The sequence below is a fragment of the Lutra lutra genome, chromosome 6 (genome assembly GCF_902655055.1).
Source record: "Lutra lutra chromosome 6, mLutLut1.2, whole genome shotgun sequence".
Classification (NCBI taxonomy): domain Eukaryota; kingdom Metazoa; phylum Chordata; class Mammalia; order Carnivora; family Mustelidae; genus Lutra; species Lutra lutra.
The window spans coordinates 55,927,085-55,942,547 of record NC_062283.1 but is presented as its reverse complement, the minus strand read 5'-3'; positions in this window follow the sequence as shown (position 1 = coordinate 55,942,547).

Sequence of the window (15,463 nt, the reverse complement as noted above, 5' to 3'; positions counted from 1 at the left end):
ATTTTTGTATTTGTATTTGTTGTAACAGTCAGCTTTTTTTGGGGGGGGTTGGTGCAAAAGGTGTTTTTATTAAAGGACAGAGACAGGACCCAAGGGCAGAAAGAGCTGCACTTTGACTATGAGGAGTGATTGACATATATAATTTGTTGCAATTTCTTTTCTCCTTTTAAATAAATAATTGTTTTTACATTTTTGTTTTTACATTTAATGCTGTATTCCTAATTTTATATTCTTTCTCTTAAAACAGACTTCAAAATTGTTAAAGATTCAGCTCCTACAAAGCCTGCATCTGTTCCTGTCTTACTAGAGAACAGTGAGGGAAATGGAAAGTATATTAATTTCTTGTTTTTACTTCCTCCATTGTTAATAGGCTGAACTTAAAAGGATAAAAAGGAGCCTTAATTTTGGAATGAGCTGTAATAATGGATTTCCTATGTCTCACCAGCATTCTACACTGAGAGTATGGACTCAGGACAATGTGGGCTAATTTTTGGAATGAAAAATTGATCCCTGGATTAAAAAGAATGCCATCTTTGAGTCAAAAGAGGGCACTGCCCAGAGGGCAGGAATTTCTGTCCTATAAGAAAAAGAGACGATGTTGCATCACACAAACATAATCAGAATTTGATAGAAGGACCCAATTTTATTAAGTACATAGTGAAGTCGCAGTTTTTAGAGATTTTTCATGCCCAGTGCTATTCAATTCTCAGAAAAGCCCTGGAGGTAAGTACTATTCTGAACATTCCTATAGATGAAAAAGGCAGCTCAGGGTGTTAGCTTGAATTAGTAACAAAGTCCATGTTTGAACCAGGCAGCCATCCTGACTCCAAAGTTCATGTGTTATTCCATTCTTTAATAACTAATTACCCAACCATTTAACCCAACCATTTAAACTGGCCTCAGTTTCCTTATCTGGATAAATATGATATTTGATTAGAAGAACTGAAAATTCCCAAAATCTTCAACTCAATGAAGCCAAGTCAAGCAAACATTATAATCTTGTTAGCTCATTCCCACTTCATGTAAGTAGGAAATTCATCTCGATTTCCTTCCACCTCATCTAAATTTGGTAATAATTAAAATCCATCTCCTCTCCATCTGTCCTTTGCAAAGGTATAAAATAGCCTGTTTGTTACAATCTCGCATAATAACTTTCTGTTATGGTGAGAGAAGCAAAAGCAGGCAGGGAGGGATGAAGGAAACTCTTGAAGGGAATGTCCAGTAAGAAAGCTGGACGTGCTGAGGCTTCATCTCATCTGAAATATTTAAATGTGAGTCTTGACCTCAGCAAACAATAGAAGAAAATAATGCTTTATTTTTCTCACCTCTCAAGTGTAATAAGAAGCATGAATGTCTAAATGACATCTAGAGAGATTTAAGTAAAATTTAAGTAATGACTTCGTGTCTGGTGCATTTAAAAGGTATGTGGAAAGAGACTGTGGATTTCCATCCCCAGCTATCTGTGAAAAAAAGTCAGAAAATGTTCCTACCCATCTGGAAACAAGGATCTAGACCAAAGAAGAGCAGGAAGCTGGCAGGGAGGGGGACAGGAGGTGCTGTTGGGGAAGGGGGCGGGATTGGTAGGAAGGGTTTCCCCTGCCTGGGAGCTCTGATTCTGTGATGTTTCCATGGGCCTTGGCGGGCTCTAGCGCTGCAGCTTTACCTCTGCTGTTGTCATTATCACATCTATTTCTGACCGTCTCTTCTGCCTTGTGGTGGGCTCTGCAATTGCTCTCACCACAGTTCCTTTGTTAGAGATTTGCCCTCTTGGCACATCCAAATGAAGAAGTTGCAGCGCGAACAAAAGACTGGTGACAGACCCCAGGATTTCATTCCCTGTAGTAGGTCCTGAAATCTTATCTACATGTCATCTGGCTAATCAGAGGTCCATGGTGAGATCTGTCAGAGATTTCTGTTTTAAAAAAGAAATTCAGACACGGTTGACAGGAGAACTGGAATGTTTTTCCCCAGGTCCTGGGGCGGCTACCAGCACTGTCTATTATTATGTGAGAGCAAGCCTGAGGCTGTGGTGAAGGGAAACTCAGGGTGGCCTCCTAAGGACCTCAGGACCAGGGAGAGGCCCCCACTCCCTCAACCATAGAAAACAAACAAAGAGGAACCCACTACCAACCACAAAATGCAGAGACGAGGTAAAAATAGCAGGGCAGCTCTTCAGTCTAAATTGGTTTATAAGAGAATATAATGGAACTCAGGATTGCACAATCAGTGAGAAAGAGTGTCAAATGGGGTAACTACATCTTTCAAAAGGGCTGGAGCATCCTGCTTATAAGCAAACCAGTACAATCTGCAAGTAGAAAATGCCTTTTTTTACTTAGGGAATTTACAAAACTATGGAAATTAAAAATTTACGTCTGTAATTCTTGGCTCTGAAAAAGTAACTAATTGGAAGCTCTTGGCTCTTTTCCTCTTAAGTACAAAGTTCAAGGGCCTTGGAGTCAAATCTTACCAGAGATGGGAATATATACATTTATTGAACTCTTTGCCAAACCACTCCACAATTCGAAGTAAATCATCTCTGGAAGTTGCCCAAGAGAATATAAAGCTCAGTGGTTAAGAGCACAGATTCCAGAGATGAAGCGCTCTAATTCTAGCTCGGCCATTCATAAGCTTTCATCAGGCTACTTAGCTGCTGTCTCTGTCTGTTCCCTCCTCTACATACAGGCATCAGAAGATTATTAAGGGGATTAAAATTACCAATAAAAAGTGTCTGATGCCTAAGAAACATTCCATAAATGTTATTGTTATCATCATATCAGTTGAGATAGGTTACATTAAACTATGTAACAACCATCCCCCAAATTTTATGTTTAATTAAAATACAAAAAGTTTATTTCTACAGCATGCTATAGTTTCATTGGTAGAGAACCCCTACTCACCAGAATTGTTCATGGACCCTGTCTAACATCTTGAATGGAGGAGAAACCATCTAGAAAACTGTTGGTTGATGCACCGGAAGGAAGAGAACTTTCAACGATCTTGAGTCAACAGTTATATACCCTATCCCAGAAAAAAAAAAAAAAAAATGCACATCGCCTTTGTTCACAACTCATTGACCAGAAACAAGACATGTGGTCCCATGAAACAGCAAGGGTAGCAAGAAATGCAAACTTTTTATACATCTAGAAGGAGAAAGAAATGTAAGTGGTGAACTATCTGAGTACCTATCATAATATTGTTATAATATTAGTAATAGTAGGAATAGTAGTATATCGAATTAACTTTTTGAGATAACAGTGATCCATTTATTAGAGTGAGATATTCCTAAGTGAAAGATGGGAACTAAAAGTAGTTTTTCTTATGTACCTCACTGTCATCAGTATAACATTTAGTTGCAGACTAACAGCACTTGAATATGTGATAGGTATCAGATAATGTTAGCTGCTTTCACATGGCTTTACACATAATTCTAACAACCTTAGAAGGCATGTACCATTAGCCTAATTTGGCAGATAAAGAAGCAGTTCTTAGAGAAATTACATAACTTATCCAGTAACACAGCTAATAGGTATGGAGCCAAATTTTAGACTCAAACCTGCTGGATTCTAGGTACATCATCTTTATATCATGCCATATATGGATTCTAGTACAAATGAGCCATATATTAGGCTTCCATGTACATGTAGAAAGTACACATAGATATGAACTAGCCTGAGAAAAAATACAGAAATGTTATAAAATCTTAAGGCTTTATTTTGATTTTTCTGATGGTAAGAAGGGAAAATTTTGTCTACTTAGTATTATAGGAACTAAATAGTCTACTTTGGGATGTGTTCAATTTTAAGTTCAATAAAATATTTTTCATTAATTTCATTTCCAAGGTGAAGTCTGGTTTTCATTCCCAAGGTGAAGTCTGAACTTGGGTCCTCTGTCATAACAGGAGAAAAAGTCATATTAAAAATGTTAGCATAGTGCTGCTAGTTCTACTGAATACCAGAATCCTCACCTTCCCCTCCAGATAGTCCCTCAACTTCAGAAAAGCACTTGGACTGGAAGGAGTAATGGGATGGACTGACAGAGGAGTGAACGCAGCAATGACAATCAACACACCACTTGGGAACACTTACTTTAACAAAATTGGTCTAATGTGAGAGAGTTGGAAAGAATGCCTATCATTTTTAGATTGGGCTAGAAAAGAATAAGCAAAAACAGTAATAATTCCTCAAACACTTGTTTCTTATGGATTATCCAGGTTCTCAGCTCACTTCAGGAACAAAACAATACTTCAGGCAGAATTATTATGCTCTCTGGAAACAGCAAACACACCACCTGAGCTTTGCATTCCTGGGTAGAAACCATTTTCCACTAGAGAGATTTCCCTTTATCTCCTAAATTATTTGTGTAGCCCTTGAAATGTAGTGTGACAACCCAAGGTGTCAGCGAACCAGAGTTCACTCCAAATAATGGCTTCTCTCTAGGAAATAAGTCTTGGAGCTCAGGAAGGGGAACTGTTGCATATTTTAGCCTGTAATATCTTTTCCCATTTGAGCAGTTTTAGAAAAATTTATCAGAAGAAAAAAGATAAAACTCTAAAAGAGTACACAAATGCAAATCTCTGACTATTTCTTTCTTGACTGGATTAATTTCAGCCCACCTCCTCGTAGTCGCTTCTCCAAGCCACATGTGCAGCTTTTCCCAGTAACCAGAATGGATCCCTTACGCCCACATAACACAAATAATTCTATTGTGCTTAGGACATGCAACAACTACTCTAAGTGCTTTACACATAGTATTTTGTTCTTACCATAACCATTTGCCATAGGTATCTTATTATCTCTGTCTTATGGGTGAGAAAAATGGGGGCACAGTAATATACATAACTTACCCAAAGTGACGCATTTAATAAGTAACAAATCCAAACTGAGGGAATCTAGTTCCAGAAACCATCCTCTTTACCTTAAATTACGCTTTTAAATTTCATGTTTTCTTTATTTGGCAGATCCTTTTACCCTTTAATGCCTGGCTAAATCCTCCATATTCAAAACATAGCTCTGACCTTTATTACCTAGGAAAGTTGTTCCTAATCCTCTCTTACCCTCATCACCTCAACATTCTTCACAAGATTAATTGTCAATCTTCTGTGCCCCAGGCAGCCTGACATGACTCTGTTAGCTGTTGGCCTTCTCCAGTAGACTGTGAACTACTGGACACTGAGGTAGTGTAGAGGTACACTCATTTCTATATCCATGTGTCTATGTGTATATGCCATCTATGTATGGTTCTTAGGTTTAAGTAAATATTTGTTGAATTAATTAATATAATAAACAGAAGGAAGATATGTCTGGGCAGAGGTTAGAGTTATCTTTTATTCACTAGTTAGTGAGTGATCTTTGAAATTTTGTTAAAATCATTTTTAGTATTTTTGAATGGGTGTAGCTCAGAACTTTACCACAAACAAAAACCAAATGAAGATTTCTATTGACATGTAGGTGTTTCTTAGAGGAAAAGGAGCCCTGTTTTTAAGCTATTTTACAATGTTTCCAACCCAATCCGCAAAATGTCAAATTTCTTTGTTTTTTTTTTTTTTTTCTCTAAAGAACAGTTACTCCTGGGATCTAATGAGTGCTTTCTTTAGTTTTTACAAAGAAAGAGAATATCAACAAAACAAAACTAGATGTTTGTGACTGTATTATGTTTGAGGAAAGGCTTTGGGAGACAAGTCTTTCAGATGCTGAGTGATTCAAATCTGAACAACCTTAAAGGAATTCTGACTCTAAGCTTGAAGTAAGAAGTATCCTTTGTATGGACTCTGGTGACAGAAGTCAAGGTGATGGTTTTGGACAACATGACATTAAGTCAATAGCTTGTTTTGAAAACCATGTTGATGTCAATGACTTCTTTATAGAAAGCAAAGGATCCAGTGTGAGTTGCTATAAAAAAGCCTCTTCTATACATGGCTGCTCCTTCAGTGTCCTTTCCAGAGGGTTTTTTTTTTTTTCCCTTTAGCCTCCTATTGTGTGTGAGAAAGTCACAGCATTGTCCAATAGCCCCAGACTGGAGGATCCTGTTGTCATCTTGCATGTGCCCCTACAAGAAGCATAGGCTTCAGAGCTAAAGCTGCCAAAACCCAAGTTGGAATCCCAGAAGGGTGATCTCCAGGAAGTTACTTCTTCCTGTCCTCTTCCTCCTCTGCTCATCATCTTCTTCTTCTTCCTCCTCTTCTTCATTCTTCAACAATCCATTAAGCCTTAATTGATTTTTCCATAAAGTGAGAATTATAACAGGCATCTCATAAGTTTGTTCAAAGGGTAAAAACCAGTTAAAATCTGTGAAGGCCTGGCATAGTATGGAACACACACAGATGCAAACAGTAACTGTTGTAATTATCATCTATTGTGCATTATCTCATAAATGCAGTTTGGCCAATGTACGAAGCATTGTTAGTTTTGTTCTGTGGGGGATGAATGTGGTCTGGAATATTATCCCTGTGGGAACCAGTGAGATGGATCTGAGAGAAAACCGATTTGTAAAGCACCAAGCAAGCTGTGGGGCATTACCTCAAAGCTTCACATGGTAAGAAAAGCCCAGGGAAACCCAAACATACACGCAGTTACATTAAGAGAACTTGCCTATCTACCTCAGGTTAGTCTCAAGAGTTTTACATCTACTGCAATGGAGTACTTTTTCCTCTTTACTGGACTTAAAATATTTATACCCTGCCTAGGCAGATAGAAACTTTGTCAAACAATCAGCACTGTATAGAAGAGCTGGATGATAAGGAAGGAAGAAGGCGATCTGATTTTCATAACAGTTTAAATTCCATGGTCCAATTTCTGAACAGAACCAAACAGTTCTATCTACCTTCCCCCAGCCCCACCTCCACACCCACCCCCACTTCTTCTCCAACCCCGTTTTCTATTTCTCTTTACCATGTTTGTGCTTGAAAAATTGCCCCAGCAACTTTGAATATGAGGAAAGTTTTTGTACAGATTAGGGTAACCTGAGAAATCTGACAGAAGCTATTAGTCTCCTATGCTTGCTCCTATGCCTCCTATCCCTTTCTCCTTGTGTGATAGAAACTGTCCTCTCTAGGTCTTGGCTCACTACCTGTGCCTTGGGTCCTGTACCCTTGAACCTTTTCAAGATTCACTCACAGTCATCAATAGTACCCTTCTTTTGACATAAAATATGATTGAATAACTTCTGTATGAGGGAAGGTAGAAAAGGAGGAAGGAAGAATGGAAGGAAGGAAGGGAAGAGTTTTAGGAACCATTTTAGGAAGAGTATTCTAGTAAAGCCTGGATAAAAGGATAACACTTTTGAAAGCCCTAAAAAGGTGTACAGTGTAGATATCTGAAGGAAGAACATTCCAGGTAGTGGGAACAATATCAGCCAATGTACTGAGATGGAAGGATGGCTGGCATTTCAAGGAGATCATTGGGGATAGAACAGAATAAGAGAGGGAGAGTAAATGGTACTAGAGCTAAGGCTTTGAAGGCTAATGTGAAGTTTTGCCTTTAGGGAGTGAAACAGGGAACCAGTAGAGGATGTTGATAGAAGAATAGATGAATTCAATTACATCTAAGGAATCATGCTAGCCACAGTGTGTGAATGGGCTAAAGAGAGAAAGACAACAGCAGAGAGACCGAATAGGATGGTAGAGTAACTCAGGTAAGAAATAGTGTTTTGATAAGAGACTCTTAATCTCACCAAACAAACTGAGGGGTGCTGGGGGGAGGGAGGTAGAGAGAGGGTGGTTGGGTTATGGATATTGGGAAGGGTATGTGCTATGGTGAATGCTGTGAAGTGTGTAAGCCTAATGATTCACAGACCTGTACCCCTGGGGCTAATGATACATTATATGTTCAAAAAAAAAATTTTTTTTAAAGAAATAGTGGTTTGAATGAGGTAAACAGGATAGTGAGTGATTAGATCCTAGTAAGTGATCCAATGTGGATATGTTGAAGGTAGAATTGGCAAAATTTAACAATGGATTAAAATATGGAATTTAATGGAAACAGACAGGTAAAAATAGATTCCAAGATGTTTGTTTTGAACAACTGGAAAAAGAAAATCTCCATTTGCTGCAGAGAAAACTGGGAGAGAAGTGGTTGTGGGGGGAGAGATCAATGATTCATTTCAAACCTGTTAAGTTTGAGATACTAATTAGGCTTTGAGGAAGACCTATCAGGAGTCAGTTATACCATGAGACTGTCCTTCAGGAATGAAATCTAGGGTAAAGATATACATTTGTGAGTCGTCAACATATATATAGTATTTAAAGCCATGAATCTGGCTGAAATATCACCAATGGCAGCAACAGAGAAAAGAAGAAGACAAAAGAGTAAGCCAAATGCAATTCAATACTTAAAAGGATGGTGAAGAAGAACGAAGATGAGAAGCAGTATTCCATGAACTTGGGAAAAAATCAGGAGAATGAAATGCCCTGGAAACCCACCAAAAAGAGTATTTCAAGGATGAGGATTTTTTGTCAAATGCTGTTGCTGAGTCCAGGAAGATAAGCCTTAATATTGGTCACTGGATTTCACTACACAGAGCTGTTGGTGAGCTTGGTAAGAGCCATGTCAGTGGAGTTTGGGGGAACAAAGTCTGGCTGGAGGGAATCGAAGAGAGAAATCAAAGATCAATTTTGCAGACATCTTCTGTGAAGGAAAGAAGAGAAATCAGTGGTAAAGAATATGAGATCAAAAGAGTCATGTGTCTTTTAAAGAAAGGAAAAATTACTAATGAGAATTATGAAGTAAAGAGAAAATTCTTGATGAAGGAAAGGGATTGAAAAAGGATTTCATCTGTATTGTTGAGTAGGCAAGAACGAGTTAGGTTGAACCACATCTGTAAACATTTCAGGATCAGTTCGGAACAACCGTACTTCTTTGGAGACCTGAAAAAACCTAAAAGATAGCTGGGGGACCTAGATCTTTCCTCCTCCCACTAGGAGTGCTCAAAAGCACTCCCTACTATGCAGTTAGGAAAAGTAGATAAAGAGAGATCACTGAGAGTTGGGAGAAAAAGTTCTGAATTAAAAATACTTACACAGATGGTCCTGAGATAAACTAAAATGACCACTTTATTGTTTAGGTTTATATGATTTTCAAGTTTAAAGTCTTTCTTGATGCTCTCCTTTTTATCCTTAGCCCACACCCCCCTCTGTTAGTGCAGTATGAACCCAGGATGGAATTAACAGACTCTAAATGCATTTGCTCTTCTAACCAGTGATATGTAATATTCAGCCCTCTACACTATCCTATTTAATTTTCCTACCACCTTTTTGAGGCAGCTACTTTAAGTCTCTTTTTTTCTTTTTGGCACATAGTGGTTCAATAACCTCCTCAACTGTATAAACTAATAAGTATTAAAATCTCGGTCTGCCTCAGTCTGTCTTGTGCTTTAACGGTATGTGATACCAAGAACCCTAGGCTGAAGATAATGGAATGTAGGCCCCTTCTTAATAAAAGAACACAATTATTGATGAACCAAAATCTTTTGAGAGTCCAATAGCTCAGGAGTGGCGTGCCTAGACAACCATATTGAAAGGGTGGGTTTGCTAGAAAAAAAAAAAAAACAAAAACAAAAACAAAAAAAACAGCCTTAATTCACCACTCTGGGCACAATCCTAGTGATGTTCTTGACCCTATTCCAACTTCAGACTTTCCTATCTCCATTGATCTTCCCCATGTGGTCTGCTCTCTCCCTACCCCAGACTCTATACAGGCCTGGTCTCTGATTACTAAATCACAGCTCCCTGTCTGTTATATTGAGGATTCTTTGGTTGAGCTCTGGTTCCCTTATGCTTGCATAAGTTAAGCTTACCTCCATTGAATACTAATAGATTATATTACTGTGGGACCTACTATGTGTAGGGCACAGTAATAAGTTATTTTAATGTATACTGAAACCTTTACTGTCATCTGGCCAGATAAACACCACCACCCTCAAATTATAGATGAGAAAACCTGGGCTATGAGATAATTAGTAACTTGCCCAAAATATAGAACGGTCAAGATTCACAATTAGTTCTGACATTAAAGTTTTAACCACACTTATCTGATTTTCTGCATAATTAGTTTACATATAACTGAAGCTCTAAGGTTTACTCTTAATGATTTAAAACCAGTGCATACCTTGCTGACTTACATTAGTTCCAGCCCCTCTGGGGAGACTCCCTGTGAATCTGAGTCATTCCTCCAAGAACTTCAGGGCAAGAGCTTTACTATTCATGTGGAACAAAGGAAGAGGGGATAAAATCCTTCAAAGGAGAAGAATGTGGGTTTATGGAGCAGCTTCATAGCTTGGAAGGGAAGCATTCTAGCTGCAGAAGCAGGACACAGTTTCAAATCCTAAATGCAACACCCATAGGTCAGTGCCTCAGTTTCCTCATCTATAAGAAAAGGATGATATTAATATGTAGCACATAAAACTGTGTAGGGATTAAATATGTTAATACATTTAAAGTGATTGAAACTGTACTTGGGGCATACATAAGCCGTTATTGTTATTGTTATTGTTATTGTTATTGTTATTGTTATTGTTATTGTTATTGTTATGTGTTTTCACTCTCTTAGTTGCCAGATTTTGCTGAACACTACCATCCATCTCCCAAAAATTTTGACAGATTTCAGAACTATTAGTGACATTAGAGAAAGAATGGGCTTCCTGGGTGCGATGATCCTCCTTTGACTCAAATGCTACATGTTGTGCCATTTCTCTGGAAAGACAATTGCATAATCACATTGTCACTTAGAAGAAAAAGAAACTGATCTTCTAATATTGTCCCATTTTCAGTAACATTCTTCAGCCTCTTATGCTCCAATTGTAGTTACACGCATACTGTGCTGTGGCTTAGTCAGATTTTTACCTTCAGGCTTAATTGTTTGACTATTCCAGGATCCATGTTCCTCAGTCTCTTAATCATGGTCTCACATGTCTTCTGACAACTTCCCAATTTGTCTATATTGCTTTCAAAATGAGATGTCTCTCCGCAAACGGGATTCGGAAAGTGGACCTTCTCCATCATTAGAGGAGGAAGATACCCTCTTCCTGCTCCAGAGCCTGATAGCTCTGTATCTGCATCTCCAAGTAACACTGGCCTTTTCAGACTCAATATCCCGTATCTAACTGACTGCCGTGTCATCTCATAAGCTGTCCACTGTCCTGCTACAAACTTCTTTGACAATATCGCTTTCTGCATTTTATTATTCTTCTCAACTGTCTACATGCCAAGTGCACAAGTTGGCTTTTGCTCCAAATGGAATCTCATTTTGTCATTTTCAGCTCCTACTTAAAATGACATCTGTTAGAGGAAGTAGTAAGTTGCTCTTAATACTTTAGTAGGTTACCTCGTTGCATTGGGATAAACTTTCCAGAGCTTAGAAGATATAGTTTTTGAGCATACTTTTTTTTCTTTTTTTCCTAGGTGTGGAAAAAATTGAAGCCATGTTTTATAAAGTGACCCAGCTTTTTAAAATGTGTCTAGCAAATCTGGTCCAATTATACAAGTAGGGGGCTTAGGCCATTTACTCACCAGTTTGTTTTACCAGGCACACAGTTTGATAAGTATCTACAGGTTGACTGATTTATATTTTGTTCAAGAGGAAGAACTTGCCTTGGATAACTATGGACATCTTGTTATATCCCATTCCCAAATCTGTCAACCATTTAATGACAGCCAGAGCACAAAACAATATTTTACTTGTTCATAAGCAACAAGACCTATGAGTGAAAATAGCTATTTTTCTAAGTGTTTATATGGCAAGGGGGCAGGCTATAGTATATAGCTCATGTTCTTGGGAAATCATCATAAAACGGTATGCTGTGTTCATTTCCCATATGCCTAATCAGTAAGATGCTATATGCATGGTTGTTATATTACAAAATACTTTTGAAAAAAAATAAAGTTAGTAAAAGTCAAACCTTGATTGATTTGCCTCTTTTAATATAATCCAAATGTTTCAAGAGAACACTTTCAATGAACATCAGATTTAATTCTCATGATCTGAAAACCAATATCCTGTCAAATGAAGTTTTTAAGTTCAGGTCATCACAATTTAAAATTAATTTTTTGGCCAAGTTGCAACAAATGTTCTACTCTCTTTCACTGAACAGAACAGAAACATTATCAGGCTGGAAATATACTATGGGACACAATTTCACTTGTCATAAAATGTGGTTGTGATTTTTTAATTTTTTTTTTTGGTCAAATAAGCAATGTGGCTGTCCTCTCTTGGAGACTCATATGCTTTGTGAGTCCTTCCCTATCTCCCTTATTGCTTAACTGTGAAGTGTGGTAGGGCACAGTCCTTGGCCTTTTTCTGTAATCTCACTTATTAGCCTTGGTGATTCCTTACTGTCTAGTGACTTTGGATACTATTTATATATTCTAAAATTTATATAAACACCTTTAATCTCTTCCTGTACTTTAGCTCCTATGTACAGTTTGGAACTTGACATCTCCACTGAAATTGATAACAGGCATCTTAAATTTAATATACCCACCATGAGCTCCAGATCCCCTTCTTTAAACTTGTTCTGTGCAAAGTCTTCCACATCTCAGTTAATGGCAATGACATTAGACCAAATACTTAGAAACATTTCCCTCACACCTTACACCATCGAACCCACTAGTCCATCCCACTGGCTCTGTGTTCTCCATGTTACCGGAGAGTCTACCACTTATCACCACCTCCATTCCTGGGACTGTTCTCCATGACACTGTCCTCTCTTGGCAGGAATATTGCAAGAAGCTCCTTACTGGTCTCCCTGCCTCTACTCTTGCCCCACTTCAGTTGATTTTCAAATCAGCCTCCAGAACAACAGTTTTATCAGATTTCTCTTCTGCCCCAAACCCTTCCTTGTCTTACATGATTTTGATATCAACTGATCTCTCCTCTTGGGTGTCTGTTTCACAGGCGTTTTCCAGGCTCTCCCTCAAATACACCTGTTAGGGGGGCCTACCCTGACTACTCTTGGATATTGTGAACCTTCATACACTCCCTACCCACTTCCAGGATTTATTTTTCTCCCTAGCATTTACCACTATATAAAATGCCACCTATTTTAGTTATTTATTTTGTTTATTGTCTCTCTTACTCCAAAGAGATGAACTCCATTAGGGCAGTGGGTTTTGTCTGTTTTGTTTGCTTTTATAGTCCCAGTAGTTCTAGCAAAGTCTGGTGCGCAGAAGGTGCCCCAAAATATTCATCAATGAATTAAAGCCACATGTTGCTGCCTCCCCTTGTTTTATAATCATTTAAAACGTATGAAATAATGGTTACGGGAATCATCGTTTATCACACTGATATTGTAAAAATATTCCCTCAATAATGAAAGCAGGAAAATTAAACCCAATGAAAAAATGTTCAATAATCTAATTCTTTTCCGTATTTCTACTTCATTACATCACCTCTTTTCTTTGATATAGGCTTTCAAAGATTTATCTAAATGAGAGCAGGTTTATATAAAGGGAAGGGAAAGAGATTTAAGATAGTCCAGTAACAACAGCCAACTCAGTCTCAGTGTTGTCAGCATATTATTTCACTCACATTTATCTTGGCTTCCTCACTATTGATGGTACAGTAGAGCTAGGGGTGTGGAAGCCTCATATAGGACTGAGAACACACCTTGAAACGTCTTCACTATCTATTTTAGCCAGAAAAGTATTTGAATGAAAGCCTAGAGGAGGCTGCTGTTTCCAGTCCAGTGTTTCTATGCAGAAACCAACCATAAAAACCACGAAATGGGAAGATGATTTGGCCTACGTATAGCAAGGGGAGCTTCTTTCCTCTGTATCTCCATTCAGATATCTCCATACAGTTACCTAAGAAGAGAAAATCAAGCTGAATCAAATACAGAAAATTTTAGGCTCATTGACATTTGGTTTATGTGTAAGCTACTATTAAAGAAATCAAGGGCACTTCTAGACTTCAAGAGCCAGCTGTAAATCTCTTGTTTTCTCAAATATCTTCCCTGATCTCCTAAATCTAATTTTTCCTTCCCCCAAATGCTTCTCTCCTTCTTTTATAACCATTATTCATATTTCATGTACCTGATACCCACTCTGTTCCTTCCATCCTCCTGAATAGAAAATAACCAGGTCTATGTTAATGCATATATATGCATATATAAGTTTTTAGGATGCAGGAAATTATAACAAGTAAAATTTTAAATAAACCTAGAGGAAAATATAATTTAAAATAAGAATCAGATTAATATTGAATAGAAAAAAAGATGTTGAGGTACACATGCAATGAAACTGGGAAAAGTAAGTAAAAAAAAAGACAAATGAGAGATATCTGAAGGTTACACAAGTGAAACATTTTAAAATAAAATTTCATGTGGATAAGAATTATAATTAATGGGACATTTATGTACATAAGAAAAGATGAGGAGAAATGATTCTTTTTTACCCCTTTCTGGGGAGGATGACAGAACTTAAGTTATTGACTACAAATTCCGGACCGTTTTTCTCTCTGCCTTTTTCAAGAATTAAAATAACCTCCTCAGCTAATGGCATATGATATGCTTCTGATTGTTCATTGCCTTGTAAACATTAGTGTATCTGAATTTTATTTACACACCATTAGTTCTTTGTATGTTGGTGGTCAAACAGTAAAGGTGAAGAGGAACAGAAGCTTCTGGTATCCCCATGGCCTCTACATGGCACAGAATAATCACTTGATAAATATCAGTTGAAATAATAAAAGAATGAATGAATACAGAAATTCAAATACTTGGCAGTTTGGAAAAAAATCCCCAAATATCAGAGATAATCCACATGTTGCTGATTCTGAGTAGCATGTTCATCTGTTCAGTGAAGGACAAAGAAATCATTCACAGATGGACCTGGACAAAATCACACCCTCCACAATCAGTGCTTTACTTATCGGGCTTGAGGCTTCTAGTCCTCAGTGCCCAATGGTGGCCCAACGGCTGATTCATTTATGGAATCAGTTACATAATTTCATATCTGCTTTCGAAATACTATTGACTGTATTTTCGAACTCCTTTGTGGAGGTATACATGACATGTAATGTTGTATTAGTTTCACATATACGATGTAACAATTTGATATATGTATATGTATTGTGAAATGATCCCCATGATAAGTCTAGTCACCATGCCTAGGAACAATTTTTTTCTCACTTTGAGAACTTCTAAGGTCAATTCTCTTGGTGGCTTTCAAATATATAATACAGTATTGTTAGCTGTAGTCTCCATGCTGTATGTTATATCCCCAGGACTTGTTTATTTTATGACTGGAAGTTTGTACTTTATTCCCTTTACCCATTTCTCCTTCCCCTCACCCTCCATCCTCTGGTGACCATTATTCTGTTCTCCACATCTATGAGCTTGATTTTATTTTCTGAGGTCTTCAGCCCTGGAATATTTCTTGTGTTTTGCCCCATGAGTTTAGATGACCTTTACTCAATTTACCAATGTCATGTTTTCCTGTCATGATTCACTTCACTCCTTCTACTGCTCATCATAT